At 44.1% G+C, this 14,431-nt stretch overlaps 1 non-coding gene across 1 annotated transcript; it reads left to right on the top strand.

The window, feature by feature from the left end:
• Window positions 1–6,291: 6,291 nt before the first annotated feature.
• On the top strand, window positions 6,292–6,363 carry TRNAG-UCC (transfer RNA glycine (anticodon UCC)). The gene has a single exon. It is a non-coding gene; the product is annotated as a tRNA-Gly (tRNA).
• Window positions 6,364–14,431: the final 8,068 nt, after the last annotated feature.

Raw genomic sequence — 14,431 nt, 5'->3', positions numbered from 1 at the left:
TGGGACTGAAAATCATAGTCACTGCAATAAAGCCTTTCACAACCATTGGTTTCATGTTCATGCTTTTAATGAGGCCCACATGTTTTATTTAGGTTTACCACATTGTTTATTTCTGATGTCGCCCTTAGTGCACCGTATGATCACGGGCATGGAAGAATGTAAGAGGAAATAAACGTATTTAGCAATGCATAAATCACAGTGAATGTTCTCAAACCACTCGCACTCACAGACGTCGCCGCCGAAGAGCCGCTTGGAGAAACTTCCTCCGAAAGGTGGTGTTCACCCCTATTAACGCGCTTACACAATCATCACGTTGATGCTAAGTTACTGTATATTCTCCCTACGGTAGCAGAGTGGCGCAAAGGGTCCGCCATTTGTTTCACGGCTGTGAAGGAAAGCCACTAGTCGCGCACGCAGGAGAGAAATGCGGCGCGATGGTCTGGCGCCGGCGTGTGCCGCCGACTTACTCACGCAACCTCTATTCTCCCCTTTATTTCTTCCCCAGTGCAGGGTAGCGAACCGGATGTGCGTCTGGTTAACCTCCCTGCCTTTCCTTGCATCTTTATCTCTCTCTCTCTGAACAAGATTGCACGGTTGCAGTGAGGCGGTATGTTGCTATAGGCAGAGAAAATGCTTGAGGCCCGTGTGCTTAGATTTAGGTGCATGTTAATGAACCACAGGTGGTCGAAACTTCCGGAGCCCTACACTACGGCGTCTTTCATTAAAATATGGTGGTTTTGGTAAGTCAAACTCAACACTTAACTGAGTGAGGTGAAAATAAAAAAAATAATTCGTTATAACGACACAACGTGGTTTTTACACCAGACGTACAATGCACAGTGTTTCTGCAAAAAAAATTTTGTGATCGCCTGGTTCATTTTAAAACCGCTATACGACGCTGCCTATGCAGTCTGTCAGTGGTTCAGACGTTTGTGGCTCCCATGTCGTAGCCCTTTTAGCTGCTGAAACAATGTAATCGCATTGGCACACGCACTTCGGCCTATTTTGACACGATGACTGGAGTCTCCGCAATGCGGATATGGCGAGTTTCTACGAACAAAGGTGGATTGGCGAAACGGTGCCGTATAGGTAAAGCCTACTCTGTGCCTAATTTACTGTACGCAAAAGTTTACGTTCTTTATTAAAGACCCACGCATGCGCAGATTCTATCCGGTAACATGGTAACGCAAATCGTACATGTACAAGTTAAAAGCCCTAATGACAGTCACGATGAGGCTGAAACCTGTGCGGGCAGAAAACGCGCAGGCGCCGCGCCATCGCGCACGTAAAGTTGCCTTCGCCGCGTGAACTTGAACGTTTGACGTCACTTCGCACCATGTGACAGCGCTCATGGAATAGCGGTGTGAGCGGTGAGGAAAAAGGTATGCGAAACTCTTATATACAGTAACTCTAAGGCAGTTGTGCCCGCAGCGCCGCCTGTTTGACGCGGCGTTGTTGAAAACCATTGACATCGCTAGCTAACTCGGTGGCATGGTTTGCAGGATCCGGCCACCATCGGCTCTCGAATTTCCTTTCCCGATTTGGAATGGCTTGGAATGCTGCTGGATTACCGGTAAGACGTCACGGCTTCACTCGGCCTACCGGGCCTGTTTTGTGGGCCCGGAGTGCACCATCGGGCCGGGGATTGCATGGTTTCTCACGGGCCTACTTTCGGAGCTTTACTAGAGTATTTGTGGCTTACTCGTGTGGAAGCTTTCAGTAAAAACTGATACGCCCAAGGCCGCGGCAACGGCTGCGAGTGGACACGGACGAAGTCACTCACAACACAGCCAGTGACGTGCGTACTTGAACATGCCGCTGAGAACGACGTAACTGATAGCACAGTCAACAGAGAGCCCTCGTGACACCGATGCCGAACGGTTTTTCATTTCGCTAAGCAACATACAGCTTTAGCTGCAAAACTGTCTTTATATGTACACCAATCACGTATATGACATCACAATACGAGATCACCTGCGCTGTCCGTCCATCTGTATGCCAATCTTGCCTACTTTTACATCAGTTAGCAAATTATACGGAGGCATTATGGACCTTAGGACTTAGGCTCACGGGCACGTCGTCATTCACTGATTGATTGATTGATTGATATTTTGGGTCAAACGCCCCAAACCACTGTATGATTCTGAGAGACGCTGTAGTGGAGCGCTCCGCAAATTTTGACCCCCTGGGGTTCTTTAACGTGCACGAAAATGTGCGCACACGGGCCTTTAACATTTTCGGCTCCACCGGAAATTTAGCCGCCACAGCAGGGATTCGATATCACAACCTGTGGGTTAACAGGTTGCGTAAAGAAAGGAGTTCCGCAGGGGTCCATTTTAGGCCCCGTGCTTTTCCTTTTATATATAAATGATATTACAGAGGTTCAGTATACACCCGAAATTAAAATGTTCGCTGACGACACAAGTATATTTTTCACAGGCTCCACCATTCAGGAAGTAGAAGCTTCGACAAATGTATATCTCTCGAAACTTTCAGGCTGGCTAACAAAAAACAAACTAAAATTAAACACACAAAAAACAAAATTTATTATGTTCAGGCCCATTAACAAGCACATCAGTGATAATATAGTAATCTTGTTTGACAATCAGCGACTCGAACAAGTCAGCACACAAAAATTCCTTGGAGTCTGGTTTCATGAGCACTTAACATGGACACCGCACGTAAATAGTCTCTTGGTAGATCTAGCTCGTTCTGTAGGGTGCTTGAGTAAAATTGCTTTCCTCCTCCCTTCATGGTTATGTAAATCATTATATTATAGCATGTTTTACTCCAAGCTTCTATACGGAATGCTTGTATGGGGAACAACAACTAAGACCAATTACGATCGAATATTAATCTTGCAAAAGCGCGCGCTCCGTGTAATAGAAAAATATAAAGGTCACCCCAAGGACTTAGACACTCAGCCGCTTTTTCTTAAACATGGAATTCTATCTGCTAGGAAAGTATATAATCTTAAACTGATGCAACACATCCACAAACATAAACTACAGGATTCCTTTCCACGCACTGTATCAACAACATATGGCTTCAGAAATTCTACCCGCAAAACTAAGAAAACACGCACGAACTATGGCAAGCAGGCTATTGATTATAAGATCATACAATTGCTAAACCTTCACGAATCGAATATAGACTTTACTCTGAAAACTAAACAATTTAAATGTCATCATAAATCCTTTCTTCTTTTGACTAAAGACATAGTAGATCCATAGGCTTTCATATTTAGGAATACTTGTATACTGAGTTGATTTTTTTCTTACTGTGAACAATGATACTTAAACAGAATCGTTTGATACCAAAATTGTTTCCTGTTTATGTAAAACATATTCTGAATGTATATCATGTAGAAATAAGCTATGTAACTAAATAAGATATGTATAATGTCACTTATTTGTATATGTATGTTACTGATGTGTGAATATGTGTAATATGGCACTGATGCAGACTGTATCAGGAGGTCAAGACCTCGTCAGGCTATTTAGCCTTTAGTCTTTGCCTCCCGCAGGGAAGTTTTTGTATTTTTTTTTCCTGCAAATAAACTTTGAAACTTTGAAACTTTGAACAGCCGAGTACCTAAGCTACTAAACTAACGCGGTGAGCCTCTCGTCATCATTCACTCTGTATAGATGTGCAGATATTTCTAATAACAAATATGGATTCACTGCAGCTAAATAAATTGATTTTTCACATTTTATATCAGCTTTCATAGCAAATTGTCCCACTAGAGAGGCTTACATATTTTAGCCATCACTTCTTTTTTCAACCACTATCTGCTTAAATTAGAATTTCCAGGGGCGTTTTCCCCAAATAAGTTTTTTTCTTTTTTACCACGAAAGTGTTTTATTCAGGTGTCCGCTACGGCTCCACTGAGACTGGCACTCCATCAAGATGGGGTGCCACCATGCCAATCTGGTATGATGCCAAGTTCTTCGCAACTGCCTGTTAATATACCACTATCAAAAGCTCGGTTGTAGAAAGACGCTACACAAGGGTTATGTCGATAAAGAACAAAGTGAATATACGTAACATAATTTGTTCAGAAGGGTACCTTAATTATCAGGCGCGAAAGAATCGGAAATGTGTAACCAGGTGTCACAAAATATAGGTTTCGCATTGAGAGAGTAATTGCATCAGTCTAACCACTTACAAAGGGCCCAGCCATATTTATTCATATTCATCAGCCCCTGCATCAGTTAATCAAAGAGTTGGGTACCTTAAAATCTTGCTTTTATTAGTAGCCCCAAGAGAGATAGCACCCAAGTGGCGCCAACGCTGTGCAAGCTGAACGCAATGAGCATATGCTGGTCTGACCGATTACATTGAGTAAACTCTCGCTCATTTCACAAAAGACACCATTAGAAAGACATATACGAGAGACGTGGCAAAAATATGACACAGAATTGTTCTCCACACAGTAGTATACTACCGCAGGTGTGGAACCTATAGGTTCCACACCTGCGGTTTTCCCAGTATAACCAAAGACAAAAAAAAGCTGTTGTCAAAACTGCTCCTTGTTAGAGCTGGCCAGTGTTTCATGCACAACTGCCGCAAGGAGAGGCTATGCGGTACATTGTATTTCAGCGAACATTGTGCAAGGGTGTCACCCAAAACAGTTTTTCTGAATCTGGTCAGGATGCTTTAGGTCTTCTCTGTAGGAATTTTCACCATTCTTCATAATTATATCACCTGCGGGCTTATAAACACTCGCTGGTGAGAATCAGCATGCCGAAGAAGCGATGTGCAATTTTATTATAACCTTGATTGGGAAACCACTAGTGGAAAAAAACTATGATTTTTTGCGGTAGTTGGACGAGAGTGAAACAATGAATGAATTTTCGTTCTTTGTCGTTGTCTCTATATTTGTGCACAAGAATAAATAAAGACAATCTAAGGAAGACATACCATATGCGCATCGAAAAATTATGCCTAGCAGGTAAACACCGAATAAAACCAACAGAAAGCCCCGCCACGGTGTTCTAATGGCTAAGGTTTTCGGCTGCTGACACGCAGGTCGGGGGTTCCAATCCCAGCTGCGGCGGCTGCATTTCCGATGGAGGCGGAGATGTTGTAGGCCCATGTGCTCAGATTTGGGTGCATGTTAAAGAACCCCAGGTGGTCGAAATTTGCAGAGCCCTCCACTACGGCGTCTCTTATTATCATGTGGTGGTTTTGGGACGTTAAACCACACATATCATCAAAACCAAGAGAAAAGTGCTGGGTAAGCTTTTTTGCTTTTTGTTGAAATAAAGAAGTAGAAGAAAAAAATATGATACTCAACGGCATAACATACTGAAGATTGTGCTCGAACTCAAGTGTACTGCACTAACACGAAGTAAGCATTGCTTTAGTCTATAATCAAAATAATAAACCTTCCATTGATTTCCACGAGAGTTTGTTCAAATAAGTTAGCGCCCTGCTAACTTCCATAGCGTATTCTCACATTCTCAGTGATGCTTTGACGCTTTATGCAGGTAGCTTCTTTCCCTGTTTGCTATACGCAAGACACTCGCAAGGTGCAAATCCTTCAATAGGCAAAACTGTCTAAATGAAGCGTACGTGCGGATAATCTGCATGTAATCATGCTGTCAAGCATCTTTCGATAATGCATAAATATTCTCAGTTATTTAACCGTTCAATCGATCAATCAATGAATCAATCAATCAAACAATCAAACAAAAGTTTATTTTACACCGAATGGTTATATCGTTAGAAACATATGACATAGGGTCCCAAGGTCATAAAACTGCATCAGGATTTTCTACACATGATTATTAGGTCAAAATTACCAAAGAAGCACAAAATAGAAAAAAAGTAAGTCATCTAAAAGTTTATCAATTGCCTTGTTCATGTTCCCATGTAACACTGTAGGTATTAGTAGTGTACGCATTTTCAGTATACGGAATGACTTTATGAAAGAAAGGTGCTTCTGGCGAAATGTAAAGCTTGGAAAACTGGTCAGTGTAAACGGCGGCTATGAATGAAAGAGCGGAAACTAATAAGACATACAAATTTTGTGGACGACGAATAATAATAAAAAGTTCAAAATGATGTGCTATTTGAACTGTGCTGAACAACCAAAAAATGTGTGTAGAAAGCCGCTTTTGAAAAGCCCGCCATTCAAAAGTATGAGTTCGCCCAGCCGGTTCCCGATCGGTCAGTGACCTGCTTTCTCCGAGCTCGAGTTCTCGTTTTCTTCAAGTGAATCGGGGTAACAATAGCGACGCAGTCCAGGCGTCGGTGGTATAGTGCAATAAAGAAAAAAAAAAAAAAGCGTCGGTGGTATAGTGGTTAGCATAGCTGCCTTCCAAGCAGTTGACCCGGGTTCAATTCCCGGCCGACGTACATTTTTTTTTACTTTACGTTTGCCTTGAGTTCTCTGTAGTTTTTTTTTTTATTCGACAACGTTATTTCGCATTTCACACTTACAACATGACTAAGACTTGGAGCTTCCATAGGTGCTTCACAAAGTGAATGATTGAAGTGAATGAGTGATTCACAAAGTGAATGAGGGAATGAACGAAGAAAAATTCTGGCACCATCGCCACTTTCTTTGCATCAATCTTTTTTTTTTTTTGACGCAAATCTTCACGGGGAATATTAGGCTGGTTCACTTGCCTTTAAACATAAGAAAAACGCGGTCATGCGAATCCGACATCAAATTGCTACTTTGAATCACATCAGAGGCCAGGATGTTCTTAGAGGCTAGATTTTCAGGCATTAGGTAGGCGTGCTTCAGGCGCAGAATACGCTGGAAAAAGAAAGATTTATGCTTCGAACATCGTCGATATTGCCATTCGCGCTCTCCTTGCAACTTATCTTTTGTAAACGGCACCTTATATATATAAGCACTTTCTCATATAGGCAACGTTACAGATATCAGCAATGCTTGGAAAAAAATTAGGATTGTTTTAGAATCTTCTCATAAGCTCTAACTCGCTGAACAAACAGTTCATGATATCATTGATTTGTGATTTGTGGCGTTTAACGTCCCAAAACCACCATATGATTATGAGAGACGCCGTAGTGGAGGGCTCCGGAAATTTTGTCCACCTGGGGTTCTTTAACGTGCACCCAAATCTGAGCACACGGGCCTCGACATTTCCGCCTCCATCGGAAATGCAGCCGCCGCAGCCGGGATTTGAACCCGCGACCTGCGGGTCAGCAGCCGAGTACCTTAGCCACTAGACCACCGCGGCGGGGCCATTTCATGATATCAGGGGTTTTACGTCTCAGAAGAACGTTGTGACCTCGAGGGAAGGCGTAGTGGAGGGATCCGGAAATTTCGATCATCTAGTATTATTTAAGGTGCACTTTTACATCGCCGAATACACGGGCATCTACCATTTCGCCCTTAAGAAAGGAAGCTGCCATGGTCGCAATTAATGTAACCCGTAACCTTCGAGTCAGCAGCCCTGCAAATTACTCTCTTTTCCAGCGAGGTGAGCCCAAAGCATTGAGTTTATCTAGGAAATCACGGGGCCATCAGCGATTTGGCTTTAGTATATCATGCCGCATATATAAATACAAAGCGTCTTACCATGAGTCAGATTATTGATGGCCAACGCTGACTTGATGCTATATCATTGTGTGCGTCGTGCGGCCTGGCAGATTTTTCTCCAGGCAACGTTGTTACAGACACGCAAGACTTGCGCGCGTCGCATAGCTGTTTGGGTATGAATGGCTACTACTAGTGAAGCCGACGATTGGGCTAAGGTAGCTCCTTCGGGATGCGTTAAGGCGTAGCCCAAGCTTCACCTAACCTATTGCCAAACGCACCGAGTGAGCTAGAATGACGTGTTGCAGGCGATAACCTCATTTTACCTACTACAGACACAGACAATAACCACCGAAGAAGGGCGCTCTTAGAGGACAACTGCAGCCAGAAAATCGCGTTTGTATTGCTCCTCTAGCGAGTGTGACCACTACTCAATAGGTAGCGCGTCCAGTCTCCGTTGTTCGTGTGTTCAACTCCCGTTAACGAGATAATTCCTTAGCGATCTCATCGTGTCTCTTTTAGGGGCGAAGCTCCTTATAGCGACACCTGTTCGTCCCCCGTAGTAAGTAACAAGTATAACATTTTGACCTCCGAGGTGGTGCCGGTGAGAGACTTCTTCTGTGCGTTGTTCAACAATAAAAAATAGTGGTCAATGTACATGTCAATGGCTGCTAATGAGGAATGAGAGACAGGAGCATTCAGCTTTTAGTTGACGCGCAAGCTGCGATCACCATTAGCAGCCATTGGCATGTACATTGAGCACTATCTGACAAGAAAGGGTTGCTACGTTATACTCGGCGGGTGTAACCTTCTTAGGTTTAGAAAGAATTAGCGAGCGTTGAGCCACAGTGCCATGAATACAATGAACTTGTATATACCATGAATGAACTCGAGGTGGTTAATAATGGGAAGTAGATACGAAGCGCAAGCCGTAAGAAAGTAAAAGCCGAATTCTCCGCCTCTCATTTACTATTAGCAGCCATTGGCATGTACATTGAGCACTATCTGACTGAAAAAGTTTGCTACGTCATACTCGCTGGGCGTAACCTCCTTGGTTTTCGAAATGTTTAGCGAGCGTTCGGCCGCAGTGCCATGAATACAGTGAACTAGTATATACCATGAACTCGAGGTGGTTAAAGGTGGGAAGTGGACCCCAAGCGCAAGCCGTAAGAAAGTGTGCGTGTGCCACCTCTCGTTTAGTCCTTGGAATGTCCGTTGGATGGCGGTGCTTCTATATGGAAAATATATGATGAAAGACGCGAGATGGTGGTACTTGGAGTATTGAATAGATGGACGAACGGACACAAAGACAGATGCATGGATGGACGCATGAATGGACGCAGGGGCGGCTGCATGGACGAACGCAGGGACGGCCGCACGAACAGACGCATGCACGGATGGGCTGATGGACGCATGGACGGTCACACTGACGGACGCATGGACCGACGGAAGCAAGAACGAATGCACGGACGAATTCTTCGCCCCACTCTCTATCATTCACTCCGTGAATATGCTGCCATTTTTTTTTCGACATGATTTCCTCAACAAAAAAAAAAAACGACACTAAAGTCCTGGTGGACCCTGGCATAATATACTTTCGAGTTAAAAGTAGTTAACCAAAATAAATTATTGCGTTTTTCCCCACAAGAAAGTGCTAGTGCCACTCTTTAGGAAACACTGTGGGCTATTGTCTTAGCAGATACTGAACCATCCTCAGTCAATTATTCAGAATCTTACGCTCCTCAAAATTTACAGGAGAACCTTAAAGGAACCGCTAGCGCCTCGACGCACCGTCTGTCTATACGTAAAATTTTACCGTATTTGTGCGAGCTCACAATTTCATCTGTAGTAGAATCGGCTGATGCTTCAATAAAGATCCCTGATATACACGCAAGAAAGCTAGGACGCAACGTAACTGAAGAATGACTCCTTGTATATGGCAACTCTCTTTCCCACTAGCCGCTCAGAGGCGCAGGTTAATTGGCTGCCTTGCATTCTTGGAGTATTTTCGCGAAATGCAACTGCAGTCGGCGAACAATTGTCGAGCAAAACTTATGGAAAACAAAGTGCACCCTAGAATGGTCAGAAACAATGATTATTTTTTCCTCGGTGGGATAAGCGAGAGAGCATCGCTTCACTTTTTACCAGAGGAATTTCTTTTCGCATTGTTCGTGGTTGCAATTTCGTATTTAGTGCCGCAAACTCTGAATGCATTGTCGAAGCTTGAACAAATGAATACATAGTCGGGGATGTTTAGAAGGGCTGTCACGCACCACAAACTTACCGAGGTTGTTACCAAACTTCTTGCTGACCACATCATAAGAACATAAATTTATATGGTTGCCCAATGAACTAAACAAGCACGTGTAGAAAAGGCAATGCACTTTCTTGTTAAATGTTGTTAATATAAAGCACAGTTGTAGATAAGCGTGATTACAACTTTCAGTGTGAATCGGTCATAACCCACGTCTTTGAGTGTAGCAGCGCCTCAACGTACTTCACCAGCTACCACAACAAGTTCGTAAGCAATGATGAGGTACGGAAAGGTGCAGCTGTTTTTCAAGTAATGAATAGCCCGTGTACAGTGCGTTTACCACAGCTGTGGGACGTTAAACTATGAAGCAGTAACCCGCCCTCCCCCAAACGTAAAATTCGAGGGCTCACTGGCTGATACACACGCACACACATGCACAGAGGCACACACAACACGCATACACACATGCAGCCGAACACGCACACGAGCGTAAACGCACACAAGCATGGGTGTACACATGTGCACAAGTACGCTTAACACAAGCGCGGACTCACACATACACGGCCCCACACACATGCACTGCTGTACACACAAGCGCGCTTACACACAAACACATGCGCAAGCCCACGCACACAAACACACACACATATATTCGGGCGAACATTATGTGTGCGTGTATTTAATCCATAGCAAACATGTGTTTTATAACTAATGTTAAGGAAAGCTTTCTTGACACGGATTGCAGTTCATTGCCATTACAAAATGAACGCGATTCGCTTCTGCTGGTATTCTGCTGTCTTTGGAGAGCTAAGCTTCACACATGCTAAGTCAACTAGGCGGTCATTTAATGCAAGGTCCACATATTCGCACAGGAGCTACGCTGCTCGGCCGCTATTTCGAAGGTCTTGGGTTCGATACCGGCCATAGCAGTCGCATTAAAACGGAGGCGAAATGGTAGAAACCCGTTCACTGCGCGATATCAGCGCACGGTAAGACACCAATTGGTCAAAATCTCTGGAGACCTGCACTATGGTGTTCCTCATAATCGTATCATTGTTTATAGTATCCCTCATATATATCTTGGTATTGGGAAGTAAGAACCCAGATATTATACTTCTGTGTTCTTGTTTTGCTGCATATTGCATCTGATCTATGATCACCTACACCCTGCTCTGGCACAAAAGCACCCTTAAAGCCAATTTTAGGTTGCTATCGAGGCAAGCACCCAAATAAAGGGGTGCTTTTTTTTAAATCAACCATTTATAGCTGTTGAAGGGTGTTGCAAAAGGTGCTTTGCCATAAAAGCACCTATTTACACACTTTTGGGCATAAAAATTTTTATTGTGCACTTTAAAAAAAGAGCGAGTAAAGAGTGTCATTTTGTTCCACAACAATAATTGTCATCTATATTGCGTTCCATCCTTGCGCTATCGCCCCGCACTCGGTACATTCCGAGCGTACATTCCGGTACATTCCGCAATGTACGCTCGGTACATTCCGAGGATCGACATGCCCGTTATCAGGGTTACATTGCATTCTCGATAGGAAATTGGCCAGCGCCGTGTTTTCAAGAAAGGAAGCGCACGCGAGCCTGATGACGATTATTGTTGTGGGACAAAAAGACACCCTTTTTACTCGATATTTTTAGAGTGTGACTGCCATGGTTGTTGTGTGTTTTTCTCGTGTACTTGGTCGCTTAACACGTTGTTTAATTATTTTCATATTTCTCTCGCAATAATTTTGAAGCTTTAATCGACCGAAATTGAAGTTAAGTGAGGGAATTCCTATTGTGGTCAGATTGTGTCTTCGTGCAAATTCGTAGCAATAGTTGGAACAAACTGCGGGAAAAGGTTGCGCTGCAAAGTTGAGGGCAAAATGTGCATTTCCTGTGGTAGTCCCCTTTTTCGTCCTCAACTTTGCAGCGCAGCCTTTTCCTATTGCAGAGCAGCCGGTTAGGTTATCCGTGGTGAGCCACGTAGCTGCCTTGCTAGCACTTTGTCTTGAGGCAGACGGCAGATAGGAGGGTGCGCTCAGAAACGTTGAGTCGAGAGGTAGACTCGAAGTGGTGTTCTAGAATGGGTGCATAGCCTGGTCCCTTGTCCTCATTGTGGGACCTGCAGCTAGTGGCGCAGGGGACCGCAATGCCACAGAATATGCCAGGACTGGGGCCTCGCGTATCGGTGGTGCGATTGGCACCAATGATGGGAATTCCTGCCCGGTTTCTTGTCTGATTACATCCGCGAGGGCTGGCCCAGGTGGATGGAATCCCACTGCCTGAAGCTGTCGCAGTTAGTCCCACGCAATACTTCAAATGAAGTCTGCCAGGGCTGGTCTCTCGCTGTCAGACCTAATAATAGCTTTCGTTTGCAGGTATGTGGTGTTCGTATTGGGACTACCATCGCTGCAAAGTATGCTGCATCGTGGTTCCCTCATAGATTAACTAGGCGACTGGCATTGGTGGATTGCGCACGAGTACAGCGAAAAGCTTTTCATTTACTCCATGCATCAAATTCCCCACTTTATTTTATTCCTACATGAGAGGGTCCGCGCACCTGAAGAGCCGAAGCGTGTCCTAAACAAACATGGAAACTTGTTCGTTGAGCCACAGGTTTCTGCAGGATATGGCTTGTTCAGCCCTGTCCTTTCTTTGGATGTAGCTGTAGGCGTTGCGGAGCTGTCGGCTAAACTCTTGCCATGTCGCAAAGTAGCCCTCGTGGTTCTCGTACCTCGACTTCGCAGAAAATACCCAATAGAAGTAAACTCGACGCAGCTTGCCAACTTCGTCCCATTCGTTGAAACTGGCAACCCGATCAAAGTTAACAATCCTGTAATCAACATCCTCGAAGATGTTCCCATGGAACGGTATTGATGTCTGGCACATGGGAAACATGCACGAAAAGAGAACCATGAACATCGCAGGTTTGAACCACCTGGCTTGTCCTGTGGGTTGTCATCTTTCTTGGTGTCGGCGCCAAGGAACCAAATTCAGGAGGTAACCCACGCATGGGGCGACCTCTTCTTGCTCTGAGAGATGTAGCTGTTTACAAGGTGCTAAGGCTAACACAGCCAAAGTGCACTTTCCCGTACTCAAGTGCGCGTAGTACAGTAATGTCGCGAATGGCACGAGTAATGTCACAAGATCGACAGCCAAGAGTTGGCGAGAATCAGGACATTTGCTAGTTTGTTTTTTTGTTTGTTTGTTTGTTGGTTAGTCAGTTTGTTTGTTTGTTGGTTAGTCAGTTTGTTTGTTTGTTTGTTTGTTTGTTTATTGCCTGTGAGCATTGGCTAACTGCGAAGAAGGAAGAGCCTGGATTCCGCAGCACACACCCACGCTGGAGGATTGGCAAGAAACCGGATAATTCTAAGGAAAGGCTATTAATTTGTTAGCTCACGTCTTTTAAACCAATAAAAGTGCTCAAGGGAAAAACTAAATATGAGAAATGACAATCAAAAATACAAATGTTGAAAAAAAACAGGTAGTTTGAGCAACAATAAATAAATGAATAAATAAACCCATTAGGGAAAATAATTTTAGGAGTAATAATATGTTCTCGAGTCTGAATCTCTTTGAAGCTTTAATAAACTCCTGCATGGTATCCGCAACTTTCCCGTCACTGAATCCTAGAAACAAAGCCTCGAAAGAAAATACATTTGGACGGTTTAACTCACTATACTCTGTTTCGCAACTTTGATTAAGCACTACCAAAGCTACGGGGTGCAAGAAAGCCACCCGCTTGCGCAGTGAAACATAGTCCCAGATATAAGTGCATTGAACTGGTCAGGGTTGTCTAAAATTGGCTCTTGTTTAGTGTGTGGCACCTAATCGATACGCAATATGTTTTTTCACCACAGTTATTTCCTGCACTTGTAGTTACTTGTGTATGTTACCGGTGGTAATTATAGTTACAAATCAACATGGCAGCACCCTTGCTGGAGCGACCACCTGCTTCGATCCGAACTTGCTCCTGCTGAACGCCCACAGCGCTGACAGCAACAAATAAATGGTAAAATCAGCCATCGGTTAGTTTCATCTCACTCTGAGAATGAAGCATCAGGTATGTTTCGTCGTTATTAGCAAGGTATGCTGCTTGCGTAGGCCTGTCTGATAAGCCTAACGCGCCGATGTCAGAGCTTGGGCTGTGTCATCAGACCAAGAACGCTGCTTTTCTAAATATCAGACATGCAACCTCGCACAGCATTGCACGCGCGTCGGTTAGTCTTTTGGTGAAACAAAACAAATATAGAAAAAAGGCATTCCAGTGAGAGACCAGAATTAACGCGTCGTGAGAGAAGGAGTCATGCTAGAGCCGCTAACAGCATTGGAAAGCCACAAAGTGAAGTTATCCGCCGGCATGAGCATGTACCGGAATTCCGTATAGCCTCAAATGGTATTGTTAAGACTCCCAACTTCCTGAAGTTGAAGGCTTGTTGGAAAGTTTCACTTAGTTTTTTTAAGTTAATAAACGACCCTTGTCAAATTCAATGAGATTGCAGAGATAATTCGGTGAGCAAATGCCGTGAAGACGGTTAGCAGACGACACGGTGCGGATGAATACATGTGGAGGGGCTAATTGTCTTTCTTATTGGTTGGGGGCCCTGTAGCCTCCACAGTGCTGAAGAGAACTTCTGAAACAGAGTATATAAGGAAGGTGGTATCTAAT

The sequence above is a fragment of the Rhipicephalus microplus genome, chromosome 8 (assembly GCF_043290135.1).
Source record: "Rhipicephalus microplus isolate Deutch F79 chromosome 8, USDA_Rmic, whole genome shotgun sequence".
Lineage (NCBI taxonomy): Eukaryota > Metazoa > Arthropoda > Arachnida > Ixodida > Ixodidae > Rhipicephalus > Rhipicephalus microplus.
This window is presented reverse-complemented; position numbering and strand designations above follow the sequence as displayed.